This window comes from Podarcis bocagei (genome assembly GCF_964188305.1).
Source record: "Podarcis bocagei genome assembly, chromosome: 3".
Classification (NCBI taxonomy): domain Eukaryota; kingdom Metazoa; phylum Chordata; class Lepidosauria; order Squamata; family Lacertidae; genus Podarcis; species Podarcis bocagei.
The window spans coordinates 89,368,239-89,388,641 of NC_138127.1; the positions used below are offsets into that span (position 1 = coordinate 89,368,239).

At 42.7% G+C, this 20,403-nt stretch overlaps 1 long non-coding RNA gene across 4 annotated transcripts in view; it reads left to right on the forward strand.

Moving 5' to 3' along the window:
* Positions 1-340: 340 nt before the first annotated feature.
* The window catches only part of LOC308584234, a 47,615-nt gene continuing 27,552 nt past the window's right edge, over positions 341-20,403 (forward strand). For 3 of the 4 annotated variants that reach the window (XR_014006680.1, XR_014006681.1, XR_014006682.1), the window contains exons 1-2: positions 341-444; positions 2,620-2,689. This is a non-coding gene — a long non-coding RNA (uncharacterized lncRNA). Of the gene's footprint in view, positions 445-1,336; positions 1,576-2,616; positions 2,690-20,403 lie in introns of those variants that run through there. The other variant, XR_014006683.1, reaches the window with a different exon arrangement.

Consider the following 20,403-nt stretch of genomic DNA (forward strand, 5'->3'; position numbering starts at 1 on the left):
GGCAAAGCTGTCTATGGAGAAGCACCACATTCCTAACGGTTACACCCTCTACAGAAAAAAAGAGAGAGAGATTGAGAGAGGGAGAGAGAGGGAGAGAAAAAAAAGTGTAGGTCCTTCTACCATCAAACCCCCCCCCCCACGGTATTGTTCACACTTCAAGATTCGTTTTAGACAATAAAGCTTCTGCCCAGTGAGCGCTGGGAATTACAGTGGACAATGGAGGAGGCATTCTTAAGAGTGTCTAATGATGGGGGGGAAAAGAAAAATATTTATTGCTTTTGACAGTTTCACAAGGGGCAAAAATCCTTGTCATGGTTTAAAGTTTCCACAGCTGTTTGGAGGGGAGGGTGGCGTCTACGGACTGGAAACAGTTCGGCGTCTTTGTTTAGCAGGCCAAGCGCAAAAGGGGCCAAGCTGTGAAATTAAAGATGTAAGTTCATTAAGGTAAGAGAAATTGCGCCAGCGTTGTTGTTGGTACAGGTGTAAGCTGCGGGTCAAGATGGCCCCGACCTATTTGCATATTGCTTGCTTGACATGGGAAGATACCTTTTTCTGAATCCATGTGCAGAGAGAAAAATAGGGAAAGGCTTTATTTCTATATTTATACGTCTATATATATTATATATAGCTCCCTCTTTTTTCTGTAGGCCCCTTTTCACTATAAAGGGCCTCAAAGAGGTTTACAAAACAAGCAACAGAATAAACACATGAGCCAAATAAGTAGGCGTTTTAAACAGCAGATATAGATATAGATAGGCACTTGTACCTTGGCAGATAGTGGTCTACATGCCATCCACTTTCACATTCTTGTTGGGGAATAAAGCAAGTTTGTCCTTGTTTCCAAATGCAACACATCTGCATTTGTTCAGGAACACATCTATCCATCCATCCATCCATCCATCATTCTTTTCCACCTCTGTTGCCTTTCCCATAGCCTAATTTAGATTGTAAGCGCCTTGTGGGAAGAGACCTGCCTATTATTTATCCAGCATGTAAAAACTCTGCAAAAGCATCACACAGTTGCTTAAATAATTAATAGTGTTGTTGAAGACAATTAGGAAACAGACCCATTTGCACAGATGGGTTATCTATCTGTCTATTTGTGTCTATATGTCTTTCAGTCTATTTGTCTGTCTGTCTGTCTGTCTGTCAGTATCTATCATTTCCCCCACATGGTTTCATCACAGATTTTGACGGCGACACTTCCTTTGCTCTCTTATCTCTCATTAAAAGTTGTTTTGAAAATCCATGGTTCTTGCTGCAAATGAACCCAGATTATTAACATTTATTCCCTGTGGGGCTTTGTTTTGTTTTGTTTTACCTCAGAAGACTGCAGCTTGTTAAGAGCAAGGTTGTTAAATGGTTCTGTTCTTCTCCACAAGGCTCATAGCAAGTGAATTTTTCTTTAAAAATTAATTTCCGAAAGGAAAGTGATCACACTCTGTAGCTGCAATGCTGCTGTAATGTTCATGCTGCCTATATGATCCATACCCAGGAGATAAAAGTAAAATCTGTGCCTAAACTCATCCAAATGGAAGGAACTGACAGCAAAGTCTCAAAGCATGCTTTTAAAAAGTAAGTCTCATTGAAACACAGAGTTGTGTTTGATTCTGAGGCTATAGATCACTTGCATGTGATGATGTCAGTGTGATATTTAATGTGCAATTAGGCTGTAAAGTTAATTTTAATGCTCATTTTCAAATAAGACAAGTAAGTCATTATCATTACATTTTGAGAGCATTAGGCTGTAATCCTAAAAACACTTAACACAAAGTAAACCCCACGGATACAGTGGAACTTGCTTTTTTTTTTGTAAACATGCAGAGAATTGATTGTGCTACATGTTTCATTTCTGGATAGAGAAAGAGAGAGAGGGAGCGCATCATGGATGCAGAACTGAGAGAGTATCTAATTTCATCATTTTGCGAAGCAGTGGTGTTCATAAATGACCTTTTGCACACAATTGTTTTGCAGAGGTCAATTTTTAAACTATTGTTCAGTTTTGTACCTGAGAAGAGAGTGCAGTTTAAAGCTGATGGGCTACTTTTCTGCAATTGCACCCATATTGTGATGCTGCAATGCCCTTGATAGAAAGAAACGGCTGTCTTGAGACAGGGCATAGCCTGCTTGGAACACTAATGTCCACATATCTATCTGCCCGTTCTCTCATTCAATTTTTAGAAGCTTTTAAAAGGCAGACTTTTCTATAGCAAGGCTTCCTGATTCAGGCATTCTGCCTCTGTTTCGAAGCCAGGTCTGTTTTGGATAAGTGCTTCATTGTCTCTCATTCTGTCTTGGGCAGAATATTGAAATATTTATCTTGGATTGGGGGGTCTAATTCTGCTCAGTAGACATCAGTCAAAAGTGTTTCATTGACTTGGGGTTGCAAGTTGATCTGTCCTGGGTTTTCTCCCCATTTATTTCTCTTGAGCAAGATGCCTTAGGAAAAAAAGGTGGATAATCTTCAGGAAGTGGGAACAACAGCCTTGCTAATTCACAGGAGAATCTGCTGTTATCAAAGAGTGGTTTTTCTTCTTCTTCTTTTTGCTCAGACACAAAATAATTATTCTCTTTCCCCCTCCCCATCCTCCCCCCCCCCTTTTGGCAACAAACAAGCAGAGAAGCTGATGTCTTTGCATAAGAGAACTGCGGCAGCGACTTGTAACCCTACCAGTCAATTTTTTAAAAGGTAGGCTTAACACTCTCTTTTTCATGTGTGAATAATGGATTCTGTTTTGCTACATAAAGAATTATTTGAAATGGTGCAGCCGAGTTAAAACATACATCCGTTTAAAACCAATTTAGCATTTGCATTCAGAGATATTTCAGATGCCCCATGTTTTATGCAGCTTTCCACTCCTTTTAGCAAAAGGTGAGCTCTCCAAATGATAATTTGGTGTATTTGAAAACATGCCCGTAGAATGGTGTGAGTCTCTTTATTGAGTTACTAACATTTCATATCTGTCCATATTGCTAGCACTTTCTTTCATGCTTTAACGATTTAACCGATCTGTTCTATTTTAAAATTTACAGCAGTGCTCAGAAGCATTAAATATCAGTTATTGTGGAAGGTTTGTGTTTGTATTTTGTTTCATTAAAAAAACAAACAACATGGAGATGCACCTTTTACTAACAACTGCAGTCAAATAAATGACTAACACCACCAAAATGTAACACACCAAATACTAATCACAAGTTTGCAGTAAAGAACACTACAAGTGGAAGTATCACAGTACAGTACACTGTATTTGCAACTTGTAAAAAAAGCATAATCTGAAGAGAGAGAATTTGCAATAAAGGAACTTTTATTACAATATATATATATATATATATATATATATATATATATATATTCAAGAAAGAGAAAAAAATTTAGCTTGAGGTATGTGCTTTTTATCCAGTATTAATTTACCCAGAAAGGGAGGAAAAATATATTTCCAAATGTATCAGAATGTTGAAGATGTTGCTATCAGTGATGCACCTAGCTGATATATAAATATAGGCTATTACTGCTTAGATGTAATTCCAAGTATAAGCTCAGCCCTGTGACGCTACCTATATTTTTATATTTCTATTCAAGCAGATGTAAAAAATGACATTGAATGGGTAGACATATGCCCACGGACAACACAATATTTACAGATTCAGAGAATCTCACCCCATATAATTTTAGATATATGTCCTGGTGTAACTAAAATGGATAATTTTCGACAAACACCCCATTCTTAAAAAATATGTACCTGGAAGTAAGATTCCATTAATTTCAACTGAATTTAGGATCACAACCAAGGTAGTGTTTTAGAAATGCCTAGAAGTAGCCATTTCAAATACTCTTACATAATTGTATTAGACTTTTAACAATATCATAATTCTTAATAAATTGTTATTTCCTAACAAACTTTAGGCTGGGTTTTTAAAAGTGACACCCATTTCCCCCCCTGTCAATGTTGTTAACATAAAAAAATTACATTTATTTGCTCAAAAACTATACAGTTTCTTTTTTACAATTGATGGAATTCAGTTTGAAACAATTAAAAAAAATTGTTCCCTTGGGAAAATATATCAAACTTACAGACCAGTCCTAGAAGGAAAAACCAATTTGTCTATGACACTTACTTCCAAGTAAGTGTGCATAGAAAAGAAGTTCCCATTTCTGATTTCTTCTTCTAAGTATACAATTAATTCAATGCATGCAGTCACTAGGAGGGTGTATTTGCAGTGGATATTTGGTTTGGGGTATATAACTGAATGGTTGGGAAAAACTTTTAAAATGCTAAATTATCATCGCTTTGCATATATGTATATATTTGTGTGTGTGTGTGTGTGGAAAATACTCTCATTAAAGAGGTGGATCACGAATCTGAAGAAAGTGTATGAAGTGTAGCATGCAAAACTAAAATGCACTTCCAATTTCCAGGTAAATAAAATTGGAAAATGTTCTTACAAATTCTGCTGTGCTGCATTTTTTCTCCTGCCTTCTGCAGTTCTGAATTTCTTCTGCTCCTATTCTGAGGATTAGCAATTTAAGTTATGTATTAAACATATCTGGCAAGCTCAATCTAAGAGTCATTATACATGTTTTAATAGCAAAAAATGTGTCATTGCCAGACACAATTTTAATATTTCAAGATATGCTTCTTTCCCTTAATAGCCTGATTAGCAAATTTACTTGGAAGGGTAGTTTTAAGATGCATATTGTGGCCAGCAAAATAAATATTCAAGATACTCCCCCCCCACTTTTTAAAAAAGGTTTTTATGCTTAAACAAATTTCTGCAAATCAGTGTGTATTTATTTATTTATTTAAAGTCATTGCTAAGAATATGTACAAAAACTTTGCAATGTACACTATATTTCAAGTCCCTAATTTGAAGGCCCTGGATAGATTATTAGGCCTTGATCCACGAAAATCATATGCACTGATCATTAGTCATGGCATGCTGGCATGGTCTTGAATCTTTGAAAAAAGAAAATAGATATATTTGCATTTCCATAAGTAAACAAGGCATTTTCATAGTGAGCAAGATAACTGTGATGTCTTTGTGTTTTGGTGTCGTGCCCCACCTAAGAATTATTGTTTTTTTTACATGCCAGCTTCAAAAGATCCCTTTCCTATTGACCTGGGAAGTCACAACAGGGATCCGTCTATCTGTTCAACATCCCCGCAGCTGTGAAAGATGTCATAGGTTAGACCAGGAATGGGAAACTGTTGATCCTCATACGCTGTTGGACTCCAACTCCCATCAGCCTCATGAAGCATGGGATAACAGGCGTTGCAGTCCAATAACATCTGGTGGTCATAAGTTCCCCCATCCCTAAGTTAGACCTAAACATTACTGCTAAAAATGGCCCCTTCGTGTTGACGTCAGCCCCAAACATTTAGTCAACACATAGTATCTGATGGCCTTACTTTGTCTATTTCCCTGCCCAACCAATGTGGATGAGGAGACTCACATGATGGTGAAGCTGTGTCATGCAGATGTGTGGCAGAATAGAGAGGGAGAATATGGAGGTTGCTGTTTTCACCAGCATCACATTGGTGCATGCAATCTGTCGTTCTGGGTACATGAGTGGTCTCAGCTTTATCACTGCCAACACCCACCTTGAGCTAGTATAAAATGAAATTGGATTCCTGGTGACTCTAGCTCACAGGTGTGGAAGATGAGTGGTAGAAAAGTCATGTTGCGACCTGCATGGCTATGAGGATGTTAGAGAGACAGGATGGTTCTTTGGGTTTGGGGGTTTTCAGTCTACAAAAATGGCAGGCAAGGGGAAGACATGATAGAGCTGCAAAAATCTGTGTACTGTGTGAAGGAAATGGATATACAGAAGTGTTTCCTTCCACCTTTATTTCTCACAACACTGGAACCTGGGTTCAGCCACAGAAAGTGAATGGTGAGAGATTCGGAACAGGCAGAAGGAAGTACTTCTTAACTCAGCCCGTAGTTAAACTATGGGATTTGCTACCAATAAAATGTAGCGATAACCACCTATGGCTATAATAGGAGGGGGGGAAACAAGTTCATGGAGCATAAAGTGATCAATAGCTACTAGTCATGATGGCTAAATATTACTTCCAGTGCTATAGGAAGTGATAACAGCTGCTAGGAATCATCTGTGTGGAGAGTGCCATGGGAATAGATTGCTGGATTAGATAGGCCTTTGATTTGATCCAACAGGGCTTATGGGTTGCAATTTAGCAACCCGTGTCTCAGCGAGTATTCGGGTGCCATAAATTAGGTTCTCACAACTTGTGACCAATCTTACAACTTGTGACTCAATAAATCTTACATTTTGACAGCCAGTCTGGTGCTTCAAGAAGGATGGGGACGCCAAGCACCAAATATATCACAAAACAGAGAGAGAGGAGGCAGTGATTATATATGTGGAAAAAACAACAGTGTAATTCTAGAATTAGAACACGTGTCTACTCCCAGGGAAATGTGCATAAGCTAAGGACTGCCATATGACTGGGTTTTCCTGGACACATCAGGGAATTCGGACGGAAAATGGCATCTAGGCAGATTTTCGGCAAATTGGGAGGAAATAAATGTCTGGGGAAACCCAGACATATGGCAAAGGAGGAGATAATTTTTTAAAAAAATTAAAAATTAAAAAAGGCCAAAAACTTTGCTTTTGGGAGGAAATGTTTTTCACTTTTGGGAATATGGCAACCTTAGCATAAACCCAAATGCAGCCCAAGAATACTGTTCCATTAGGCCAGGACTGAGGAACTTGTGGCCTGTTGGCAGCCCAACTATTTCTGACTCTTGGACGTGCTAACATCCAGGTTTCCCATTCCAGCATTAAACCATTATGTGTGCGCATGTCTATGTGTGCATGTGGACCAAATATATTTGATGTATTTGAAAATAATCACACAGAAAGGTAATTGACACCATAAGTCAGCCTTGGCCAACCTGGTGCCTTCCATACATTTTGAACTACAACTGCCATCAGCCCCTATCAATAGGTGCTGATTGGGACTGTTGGGAGCTGTAGTCCAAAATGTTTTATTTTTTTAAAAAAGAGTGCCGCTCTACAACACAAATAGTTTCAAGGTGGCCTGCAGATACACATAGAGGGCACCAGGTTGGTCCAGGCTGCCGTAAGTATTCAAAAAATGTATGCTATCTCTTGTCACACACCACCCTTCCTCTTTATGGCAGTACAGTCCATTCAGAAGTTTCAGAATTATACCTTAATTGTGCCATAAAGGTGAGGCACCATGGTGGCCGCCACAGCAGAAAACAGCTCCTGAACCCAGCCAATTAAACGGCTCTGGCTGGCTGGCTCCCGGGCTGCCAGGACTGCTGCCGCCAGCGCCGCTAGCAGAGAGGAATCGGGGGTGCCCAGTGTGTTTATCAGAGGAGCCGAAACACCCCCCCCCCACACACACACACAACCTTGATCGAGCCGGGAAGGCACCCGGCCACTCACCCAACAACCCAGAGGAGCTCCAGGGCCAGGAGGACCGCAGAGCTAACGCGAGGAGGGGGAAGGAAAGGGGAAAAGAGGAAGAGAAAGAGAGAAAGAAAAAGGAGCCCCAACCTTACTGTTGCTGCTGCCATCGCTGCTGCTGACGGGAAAGAAGATGAGAGTACACACCACTGAGGAGACTGCGGGAACCCCAGAGAATCCCTCAAGACACAACCCAGATGGGACACAAATGACCGCCTAATCCAGATGTTCTGTAAAAGCCACCAGTCAACAACACCTGTGCAGCTCAGCAACATCAAGGAACCACTACCACTCCAAATCACAACACCCTCCTCCCCAAGAGGACATCAAGCAGGCCTTAAACCAAAAACATCAGTGAGACTGCATTGACACCAACCAGGGAGATGGCAAACATCACTGAGAACACAACACCCCCCCCCACCAAGATGAGAATGAAACAGCAACAAAACAAGAACTGAAGGAAGTGAAAACAAGACTAACAGAACTACTGAAAGCGTTCAGTGACCTGACCTCCAAAGTGGAAACTCTAGAAAACAAGAACCAAATACAAGAAAGAATAATAGAGGAGTACCGAGAGAAAAACGCACTTGTGAATAATCATAGAATCATAGAATCATAGAGTTGGAATAGACCACAAGCGCCATCGAGTCCAACCCCCTGCCAAGCAGGAAACACCATCAGAGCACTCCTGACATATGGTTGTCAAGCCTCTGCTTAAAGACCTCCAAAGTAGGAGACTCCACCACACTCCTTGGCAGCAAATTCCACTGTCAAACAGCTCTTACTGTTAGGAAGTTCTTCCTAATGTTTAGGTGGAATCTTCTTTCTTGTAGTTTGGATCCATTGCTCCATGTCCGCTTCTCTGGACCAGCAGAAAACAACCTTTCTCCCTCCTCTATATGACATCCTTTTATATATTTGAACATGGCTATCATATCGCCCCTTAACCTCCTCTTCTCCAGGCTAAACATGCCCAGCTCCCTTAGCCATTCCTCATAAGGCATCGTTTCCAGGCCTTTGACCATTTTGGTTGCCCTCCTCTGGACACGTTCCAGTTTGTCAGTGTCCTTCTTGAACTGTGGTGCCCAGAACTGGACATAGTACTCCAGGTGAGGTTTGACCAGAGCAGAATACAGTGGCACTATTACTTCCCTTGATCTAGATGCTATACCCCTATTGATGCAGCCCAGAATTGCATTGGCTTTTTTAGCTGCCGCGTCACACTGTTGGCTCATGTCAAGTTTGTGGTCAACCAAGACTCCTAGATCCTTTTCACATGTACTGCTCTCAAGCCAGGTGTCCCCCATCTTGTATTTGTGCCTCTCATTTTTTTTGCCCAAGTGCAAAACTTTACATTTCTCCCTGTTAAAGTTCATCTTGTTTGCTTTGGCCCAGTTCTCTAATCTGTCAAGGTCGTTTTGAAGTGTGATCCTGTCCTCTGGGGTGTTAGCCACCCCCCCCCCCCAGTTTGGTGTCATCTGCAAATTTGATCAGGATGCCCTTGAGTCCATCATCCAAGTCGTTGATAAAGATGTTGAATAAGACCGGGCCCAAGACAGAACCCTGTGGCACCCCACTAGTCACTCTTCTCCAGGATGAAGAGGAACCATTGATGAGCACCCTTTGGGTTCGGTCAGTCAGCCAGTTACAAATCCACTGAGTGGTAGCATAGTCAAGACCACATTTTACCAGCTTCTTTACAAGAATATCATGGGGCACCTTGTCGAATGCCTTGCTGAAATCAAGGTAGGTGTCAGGGAACTGACATCAGAGCCAGAGGCGGAGGGAAGGCTCTCAAGTGATGCTGGAGAGGGACCCAGCCGGGAGAGAGGTGGCTCAGTGGGGGAAGGAAATCAGCGCAACACCAGGGATAAAGGGGGGCAGATGGGGGAATCGGTGAGAGGGCTCCAGGACTCTTCGCCGGACACCAGCGGGGAGAGCACGGGTCCTCCGCTACCCACACCCTCCCTGAAGACTTCCGTGCAGGGAGAGTAGGAGGAGACTTGGCGTCAAACAGCTTTTATGCTGGAAAAGGTTTAAGAAACGCCCACTGACGGATTCTGCTAGCGACTGAGGCAGCCACGAAGTGAAGGGCTGTCCAGACAGAAAAGGTTTAACAAGGCAACATAGCCAGGAGTGGCGGCAACTTACGCACGAGCAACCCCTATATTCATTACAGTAGGCTACATCCATTGCGTTTCCTTCAGCTACCAGGCTTGTAATTCTGTCAAAAAACGAGATCAGGTTAGTCTGACATGACTTATTTTTCAGAAATCACAGCATTCCTTTCTAGGTGCTCACAGACTGTTTGCTTAATGATCTGCTCCAGAATCTTCCCTGGTATTGATGTCAGACTGACTGGGCGATAATTATTTGGGTCCTCTTTCCCCCCCTTTTTGAAAATAGGGACCACATTTGCCCTCCTACAGTCTGCCGGGACTTCGCCTGTTCTCCAGGAATTCTCAAAGATGACTGCCAGTGGTTCTGAGATCACATCTGCCAGTTCTTTTAATACTCTTGGATGCAGTTCATCTGGCCCTGGAGACTTGAATACATCTAAACTAGCCAAGTATTCTTGTACTATCTCCTTAGTTATTCTGGGCTGTGTTTCCTCTGCTGAATCATTTGCTCCAAATTCTTCAGGTTGGGCATTGTTTTCTTTATCGGAGAAGACTGAGGCAAAGAAGGCATTGAGGAGTTCAGCCCTTTCTGTGTCCCCTGTTTGCATTTCACCATCTTCTCCTCTGAGTGACCCCACTGTTTCTTTGTTCTTCCTTTTGCTACGGACATACCCATAAAAGCCTTTTTTGTTGCTTTTAACCTCTCTAGCAAGCCTGAGCTCATTCTGTGCTTTAGCTTTTCTGACTTTGTGTCTACATGTGCTGGCTATTTGTTTGAATTCCTCTTTGGTGGTTTCCCTTTTCCATTTTTTGTACACATCCTTTTTTAATAATAAGTTGGCTGAACTAGAAACCCACCTGGAAAGAATAGAAACGGAAAACACAGAAATGAAAATCAAACAAGCAGACCCCGAAGATCGCAGTAGTTGCTGCAACATCCACTTCTACAACTTTCCTGAAAAAGTGGAAGAGAAAAGCCCAGCAAACCTAATTGTTCGCTGGTTGAAAAATACTATCTGAAACCTGGCACTCAAGTTAGACGACCTGGGGAGGGCTCACAGAGCCCTAAAACATATGCCGAACCCCCCCCCCAAGAGACATCATTGTAATAATAATTGTGTGCTTCGCACCCTACAAAAAGAAAGAAGAGGTATGGAACAACCTCAGAAACTCAACCAATCTTCGATACGGAGACAACCCAATATTGGCCTTACAGGATTTATCTCAGGACACCCTAAATCGGAGGGAAAGCCTATGCCCATGCACCCAGCATCTCCAACAAGCAGGGATCAAGTACCGATGGGGCTTCCCCTTCTGCCTCATTGTAACAACCAACAGAACACAACACCAACATACCCAACACTGGTGTCACAGAGATGCTTAACACCGTCTCACTGACCATCCCCTATCGCAAATGACAGGGAGGACGGCCTGCCCCTGAACAAGGCCCTCCACACCAGCTGAGACTTAGGACCAACCGGCTAAACACCAGAAGGCCCAAAATACCCCTAAAACATCTATATGACTACATATAGGATACTCTTTATAATTTACCCCCAACTCTTTAACCCAAATCTAATCCTAATCCCACTAGTCCCCCACCCACCACTCGCTAGGTCAGCGCAACCCCATTGGTTCGTTAAACAACACAAAGTCGGGCCCACAGGTAAACTTTGCAAAGTCAGAAGCTATGTGCTTCAACACCCCTCCTCACACCCAAAAAGAACTCACTAATGTCACCAAAATAAAACTTTGCCACACCGAGTTCAGATACCTAGGGGTACAAATAACCAGAAACCTCAATAAATTTAACCTCCACAACTACAAGCCCCTGTGACAACAAATTAACAAAGACCTAAAGAGATGGAACAACATGAATTCCACTCCTTCAGGCAAAATAGCCATGATCAAAATGATCACCCTCCCAAAATTAACCTACCTATTCCAAACCCTCCCAATCTGGATTCCCCCAATCCAACTCCGCAGATGGCAGAGAAAACTACACTCTTTTTTCTTTTCACATAAAAAGCCAAGAATAAGCCCCAAATACCTGCACCTCCCCACCTCAGAAGGAGGATGGGGAATCCCCAACATAGAAGCATATTACATTGCCAACCAAATATGCCATATAATCCCATATATACTAGAAGATGAGACAAAACAATGGATACACCTAGAGAGGGACACAATTGAAAATACCTGCACCACAACATACCCACTCCTCCCAAACTAAGGAAAATTCCCACAACACTTAACAGGTACACACAGACCATGCTCAAAGCATGGAAAAAAGACATAGGCAAACTATCCCCAACCCCATCCCCACTAATTCCCCTGGCGTACCACCCATTATTCCACCATGCAGCACAAAACCTCCAGATAAAAACCTGGCAAACCAAAGGCTTATATCATCTAATATTCTATAAAAATAACAAACTTTGTCAACACAAGAAATACAGGACAAACTAGAAGACACCCAAATGCCCTAGTTAGCACAACACCAATTACATGCCATCTTAAACAATCCAGCAGTAAAATCAGCAGCAACTAGGCCCCTGACAATCTTCGAAAACCTTCTCCTAACAACAAAGGGACACGGTAAAGGGATGGTATCCGCAATATACAAAATACTACTCCAAAATCCCACGAACCCCCTAGATGCAATAAAAAAAATATGGGCTATGAGATTAACCCCACTCAATGGACCAGAATGTGGTCTAAACCCCCCTTTAAATCCATATCAACAAAAAGAAAAGAACTCACACTGAAACTCACCTACAGGTGGTACCTAACACCAAGAAAACTAGCGCTAATACGACCAGGAACCTCACCAAAATGCTGGAGAGGGTGCACCTCCACAGGCACATACCTCCACATGTGGTGGGAGTGCCCCAAAATCCAACTATTCTGGACAACAGCCATACGAGAAATATGTAAAATAACTAAGCAAGTATTAGAAATCACCCCAGAATTGGCCCTACTAAACATTTTCCAAGACAATAATGCCCACTTACACCACAAAGAACTCATAACCCACCTATTTTCAGCAGCCAGACACATCATAACCAGACACTGGAGAGACCTGTCAGGAGTATGCATGGACCAATGGTACCAAATAGTATGGGAAACAGCCTTACTAGAAAAATTAACCAATAAACTGAAACGAACACGGGGACAAACGGAAAAAGACACCTTCACCCTGGTATAGCTCCCCTTTATGACATACACAGCCCAACAAGACAATGACAAAAATCCACCAACAACATACAAATCAATATGGCTAACCTGATCCAAAACCCCACTCACACATGAAAACAAAGATCACAACAGCCAATCACAAACAAACAACCACACCCTAGGCCAACCCCAACCTCTCTCACCACCAAAGGAACACAAGTGAATAGCATAGAACCTGCACAAGCAACGCTGACACAAAACCCCACATATATTAAGTAAAATAGAACTATCGCCACCCCACCCCCACTCACCTTTTCCCCCTCCACCTCTTTCCCCCTTTTCTTCCTAATGTCTCAACAAATGAAACTGATCTGTAAAAAATGTTACTTGAAAAAGAGCGAGAGAGATTGCACATACTTTTGTAAACCAAGAAAATCTTTAATAAAAATAAAATAAAATTGTGCTATAAATGTGTGAACCCTCCTGGAGATAATTCGTGGACTTGTACAGGAAAGAAGAAACCATCATTTGTAATCAATATCCAATTAATTCCCTAGGCTTAACAATTTCCACCAATGATTAAAAAAACCTCCTGCACTAGAAATATTGTCTTCAGATAGCCCTACTGAGCCCAGGTTTTCTGTAGGACTGACCACTAGAATTATAGCAACTAAACACATGAATAATGCTACATTCATCTGTCTGTCTGTCTGCCTATCATCTATCTATATCTATCATCTATCTATCATCTGTCTATCATCTATCTATATCTATCTATCTATCTATCATCTATCTAATCTATCTATCTATCTATCTATCTATCTATCTATCTATCTATCTAATTTATCTATCTCCCATCAATTTATTAGTGATCTCCCCACCCCCACCGCCGCCATCAGCCATAATCTAACAAATCTACATGGTTTTTCTTACTCATTCTACTCGTAACTATTGATGGGGGAGAAATTTCTGTTCAGTTCGCATTTAATTAAAACGTTCTGAACAATATGGAAATAAAAAAGAGGCCACCCTTCAAAAATTGCACTTTTAATAGATTTGCAGTTCAGTTCTCCAGCCAAATAAAGTGTTCAAACATGCCCATACTAGGGTAAAGTGTGCAAATAAATGCATAGGTTAGTGAAAATAACGTACAAAATGCATCATAGTAAGGGGAAATTGCTTTCCAAAAATGTGTGCCTTAGCCAAAACTGCATGAAAAGTGTGTTCATTTGGGGGAATGTGCACAAAAATGTTTATAAATTTATATTTGCAATTTAACCAAAATTCACAAATTGCTGCGGAAATGTTGAGAACTGAATTCAAGACAGGAAAAATTAGAAACAGGCATATTCACCATTCCCTGCTCTTAACAAAAATAGCCAAGATTTTGAAATGTAGTACATGCCAGCAAATTAATTTTATTGTTTTATTCATTACTCAGATTGCTAAAACAGGGCAGATTACAGCGTAGAAAAATAAAATGGTGCCATCACACTCAAATAAGCAATGAAAGCAGGTAAAATATAACAAATGAAGTTATCATCTATAACTCTGGACTGTCATAAAACTTTGACAGAGAGTCCCATCAATGCCATCAGACTCCTGCAAAGGCAGAGGTATGTTTTCATTTGGCACCTGAAGGTGTGTCAGATGCAGTTGCCAAACAAGGCCGTGCCTTGTTTACAGGTAAAGTTTACAGGTTAGTAATGTTCTTAGGCAATCTGGTAAATAGTATGTACAGTGTACAGTGTACACCAATGCACAGCGAGACATTGGTCATCTCTGCTGTATTGAATGGATGCATCAGATCCTGTGTCGTAAGTGTTTTTCAGTGAAATGAATGCAGCTTAGTCATAGGTTCAGGGTGGGGAAACTCCTCCTCATTTGGCACTCTGTTTGGTCCCCAGGCTGCCCCCTGACTTTCCAGACCCCAGCCTACTATACAAAGGTAAAATTAACATTCATTGCTCCATCCACTTTGCCTCTGGCTCTGTCAGGAGCCTTCCCAAAGCTGGGAAGGTGCTAACTAGACTTAGGGGAGGAGGTGGGAAGACTCTAGCACCTTGCTTACCCAGCTTTGGGAAAGCAGTTTGAGGCCTGCGGAGAGGGGCCCCTCAGATGTTGCCAAGGGCTGCCCAAAATGCCTTGAGGGTTGCATTGGACCACCTTGTGCTATGGGATTGTAGGTGATCAGAACACGAGTCAGCCGTGTGGTATGACTGCAAAAAGGATGGGCAAAATTTTAGGCTGCATCAATAGACGCAGAATTAATGGAACTTTGTTCTGCACTAGCGATATATCATCTGAAGTACAGTGTCCAATTCTGGATCTTGCAGTTTGAATTCTTCTGTGCAAAGCTTGTAAACTGTGCAAAGCTTGTAAACTGCGGGTGGGGAACCTCTGGCCTGACACAGATCCCAATTTGGCCTTTCCCCCAAACCACACCCACCTACCCTATACCTTATGTGATGTCATGTGTGATGCAGGGAGAGACACTCAATCACAGAGTCGATCCATGCAGAGAGCAGCTTTGCCAGCCCTATGTTTGGTGCTTTGCCAAGCAAAGGGCCGGCAAACCCCCATGCGCTATCGTTCCCAAGTGCCTGGCCGCCAACTGGCTATTGAGTCCTTGGGAAGTGCTGTGCAAGGGACACCTGGGTGGGACAAACCGCCTGTCAGTCATCTGACATAACGATGCCTGGTGATTGACAAGAGGGTTGTCCAGCCCACCTGTCAGCACCAGCCTATGGGGGATGAGGACAGATAGCGATCTGGCCCATCAGGCCAAAAAAGGTTCCTTGATCTGAACAAGCTGGAACAGTTTCAGAGGATTACAATGAAGGTGGTCGGTGGGGGGAGAGTCCCATGAGAGGAAAGCTGGAGGAACCAGGTATGCTTAGCTTGGAAAAGAGAAGAGTGAAGTTCAGGTCAATTCTGTGTCCAGGGCAGCTGTTTACCAGCTCCATCTGGTACGCAGGCTGAGACCCTATCTGCCCACGGACTGTCTTGCCAGAGTGGTGCATGCTATGGTTATCTCTCTCTTGGACTACTGCAACGCGCTCTATGTGGGGCTACCTTTGAAGGTGACCCGGAAACTACAACTAATCCAGAATGCGGCAGCTAGACTGGTGACTGGGAGCGACTGCCAAGACCACATAACACCGGTCTTGAAAGACCTACACTGGCTCCCAGTACCTTTCCGAGCACAATTCAAAGTGTTGGTGCTGACCTTTAAAGCCCTAAACGGCCTCGGCCCAGTATACCTGAAGGAGCATCTCCACCCCTTTCGTTCAGCCCTGACACAGAGGTCCAGTGCCGAGGGCCTTCTGGCAGTTCCCTCACTGCGAGAAGCCAAGTTACAGGGAACCAGGCCGAAGGCCTTCTTGGTAGTGGCACCCACCCTGTGGAATGCCCTCCCACTAGATGTCAAAGAGAACAACAACTACCACACTTTTAGTAGACATCTGAAGGCAGCCCTGTTTAGGGAAGCTTTTAATGTTTGACTACTCTATTTTAATATTTTGTTGAAAGCTGCCCAGTGTGGCTGGGGAAACCCAGCCAGATGGGCGGGGTATAATAATAATAATAATAATAATAACAATAATAATAATAATAATAACAACAACATCATCATTATTATTAATTATACACTGGGTTGAAGAAAAACCTAGTCATAATCAGTGCAGAACCATTGAAATCAATGGGGAGGGGCTATAGCTCAGTGGTCCCAGGTTCAGTCCCTGGCACTGCAAGGTGGGGTTGGGAGAGACCCCTGCCAGCACTGGGGTGCCTGCCTGACTTCTGCCTGGAGGGTGTGTGTGCCCCATTGAGGTAGTGGTGGTGGAAATACCCGTGGGGGGCATAAAAATGTGGGGGCCAAGGAAGATCAGTTGGCAGGGAATAAGAAATGTCCCTATTTTCATCCGAGGAATGTTGGAAGGTATGTCTATTAAAGGCACGGGGCAGGCACATATTAATAGTCTGTGTGGGGTATCCAATGTTAATTGGACTCAAAGCAAATCCATTGAAACCAATGGACTTTGGTGCATTGAGTTCAAGGGGTCTACTCTGATGTTGTTGGATATTATTGAATAGTACCATGGAATGGGTAAATTCTTAGAATTTGCTCGAAATCTACAGTATTTATGTCTGAGATTGGCCTTCAAATGCACAAATCATATGCAGTCTTTAGCAGGAGAATGATTATAGCCGTAATGGAAATTCTCAGTGTGGATTTGAACGTTATTGATGTCTGAGTGACAAAATACTTACATATAGCATGTGCCTATGGAGTTGCCTGCGTGATCTCTGAATCCAGACTGCAGAACTGAAAACAATCAGAAAGGAGCCCTTTCTTCATGACGTACTGTTTGCTGTGTTAAGTGTTGGCTTATTTATGCGGAGTTTGGAAAATCTGCCATCGAGCAAGGGGCCATCCACCAGCTAAGGAAATGAAAAGGCATTTGGGAATGGGAATTTGAAGGACACAGAAAGAGACATGCACAGAGAGAAATAGACAGGAGCCAGTCTCTTCTAAGTTCTTAGTTTGGGCACCAAGTTAAGACACAAAAGCATTTGCAACAACATTGTGGGAAGAAAGAATAAAAGCGAGGCTGTACAGCCATTAAGGCAATTAAGGAAAGATTAAGGTTGCTTTTTGTTGAAAGACCCATTAATCAATAGGCCAGAATTCACAGCATGTTGCAAAACATAAGTCTACAAAAAAAAGAAGGAAAAAAAGGAAGAGGGGGCAGGGTGGGGGCACAGACCAAACCACTGGCCCCAATTCAGAGTTCCTCTTGAGAAGCAGTGGACTGTGTATAAGCTGCTGCATTCAAGGATCAGCTCTGATAATACTGATCACCTCTCTCTCTCTCTCTCTCTCTCTCTCTCTCTCTCTCTCTCTCTCTCTCACACACACACACACACACACACACACACACATTCTCTCTCTCTCTCTCTCTCTCTCTCTCTCTTTCTAGGCAAGAGTGTGGCAGTAGGGATACCTGAAGCCACACATGCACACCCAAAGGAGATAAGAATTTAATGCTACCAATTAGTGCTATGATGAATCTTGCCTTCAGATTTCCAGATGATTTTTTGTCCCATGTGAAAGAGGCTGGATTCCTCTTGTCTCTGCCTCTTTCTCAGGAGGCTTGAGAAATTCACAAAATTTGCAGTTTACATTTGCCTTACACATGACGTGGCCAAGCGGGTGTGAGTAAGTGAACAGCCTCTTTCATTGTGCAATTATTTCTTGGCACTCTGCAATCTTCCCAGCCCACACTTCCTAAAAGCTCCATGATGTCCATGTTCGCTGCACTTTCCGGTGAGTGCGGGCACTTTGGAAGGCTGAAGGGTGCAGACTGCAAGAGTGCGGATGGGCAGAATGCACTCACAAAAGGTTAGACAAACCAAAATGCTTGTTTACAAAGCTATTGCACTACCAACCTTACTGTATGCTTGTGAAACATGGACCACTTACAGACGCCATCTCCTACTTCTTGAAAGATTCCATCAACAGTGTCTCTGAAATTTTTTACACATCACTTGGGAATACAGGTGAACTAATACCAATAATACTAATACTGGAAAAAGCAAATATCACCAGTGTTGAAGCAATGATTCTTCAACATCAACTTTGTTGCACTGGTCATGTTGTTTGGGTGCCTGATTATCATCTTCCAATGCAACTACTCTATTCCAAACTTAAAAATGGAAAGCGTAATGCTGGTGGTCAACAAAAGAGGTTTAAAGACAAGGCAAATTTTTAAAAATGTAGTATAAGCACCAACAATTAGGAAACACTGGCCTGCGAGCATTCCAATCGGAGAACAGCGTTTACCAAAGGTGTCATGGGCTTTGAAGACACTCGAACTCAGGACACAAGGGAGAAATGTGCTAAGAGGAAAGGCACACTTGGCAAATCCACACTGTGATCAACTCCTGCCCAGAAACCAATGTCCCCACTGGGGAAGGATGTGTGGATCCAGAATTGGCCTCCACAGTCACTTATGGACTCATTGTTAAAACCGTGTTTATGGAAGACAATCTTACTCGGCTATGAGTGATCACGAAAGAAAGAAAGAAAGAAAGAAAGAAAGAAAGAAAGAAAGAAAGAAAGAAAGAAAGAAAGAGAAGACACTGGTCACCTGGGAAGTAAGGCAAATGCGATAAAAAGCCAACATCCCACTCATTATTCGCTTGGATAATTTTCTAACTAAGTTTACTTTCTCATTCATTGAGGATAAATGGTCTGGGAAACATCTTGGCACATCGCTAGGACAAAGTTTGTGTTCAGAGGTTCCGTGTGCATTGGATGCATCATCCTTCTATGTGAACTGTTTTTCCCCATGAGGGATTGCAATGTATGAAAGCAGTAACTAAATATATCTTAAGCCAAATGATGTGGAGGCGTCGTAGTGAAAATTCCTGTTGTTTTGCATAAATCAAAGGCCTCTGTAAACAGGCAGGTTTTCAGCACGCACTGAAACTGCACAATCATTGGCACATGTCTTCTTTTTAAACACGTTCACTGTAAACCTATACCCGTCTACCTGGGAGTAAGCCCCTTGGAATTCAGAGAGACTTACTATGTGCAACATGCCTGTCTCTGCCCCTCCCTCTTCTGGTCCTGGGAGACTAGGGGGAGGAGAGATGGTCACAGCCAGAGGGGGAGACACCCTGGCTTCGTCACCAACCTGACTCATCTCTGCCTCCTGGCCTCCCTCTTCTTCGGCTTCCGCCTCTGCTTCTGATTTGGGATTTCTCTCTGCCATTGACTCTCCCTGCTCACCACGCCCTGTTATCTCTTCAGCTTCTGACACCTCCTCCACCCAGGCTTCTCCTTCTGACCACTCATCATAGTCCCACCACCAGTCCCCTGGCTCTGAGTCTTCTTCCCATGGGGGTTCCCCAGCTGGTGCCTCCCACTTTTCCTCTGTGTCCAGCCAGTCTACAACAGGAAGGAAGACAGTTTCCAGCTGTTCCTCTTCCCTCTAGAGCCTGCCACATCCACCCAAATCTGCTCCAAGGGGTCCTTCAACCCTCCAGAGCAGATTTTGGGGAGATGAGGTGCTATGGAGGGTGGGGAGTGCTGAAAATTGCCTTGCTTGGTATTCGGCTGACTGATACTTTTCGTCAGCACAGTGGTGCCACTTGAATCCCCCCGATATTTCCTTTTTAACTCTGATTTGTGGGAGAATATTTAGTTATTGAATTAATACATCTACTTGAAAAAACCTATTTGACTCTACCCAAGAGCAAGTCCTGCTATGATGATGATTCACAGAAGGGCCATTTCCACAGTAGGCCTTTGACTCTGGAACAAGCTTCCCTCAAAGGCGTATCTGTCTCTCACATTATCGAGTTCTTTCAGGCACCAACTCAAAACATTTTATCTATCCAGGCTTTTGCAGTTCAATAAATAGAAGATGAACTCCTAATTAGCACTGTTTGTACTCCTTTTTAATACTTTGGTACTAAATTTTTAGTGCCTATGTGTTTTTAGCTCTGCTTTTAAATGTTTGGTGTACATTGCCTCAGTGGCATAGCTATTAACATGAGTTTGACCAAACTGCGGGACGCAGTTGAAGACAAGAGTGCCTGGTGTGCTCTGGTCCATGGGGTCATGAAGAGTCGGACATG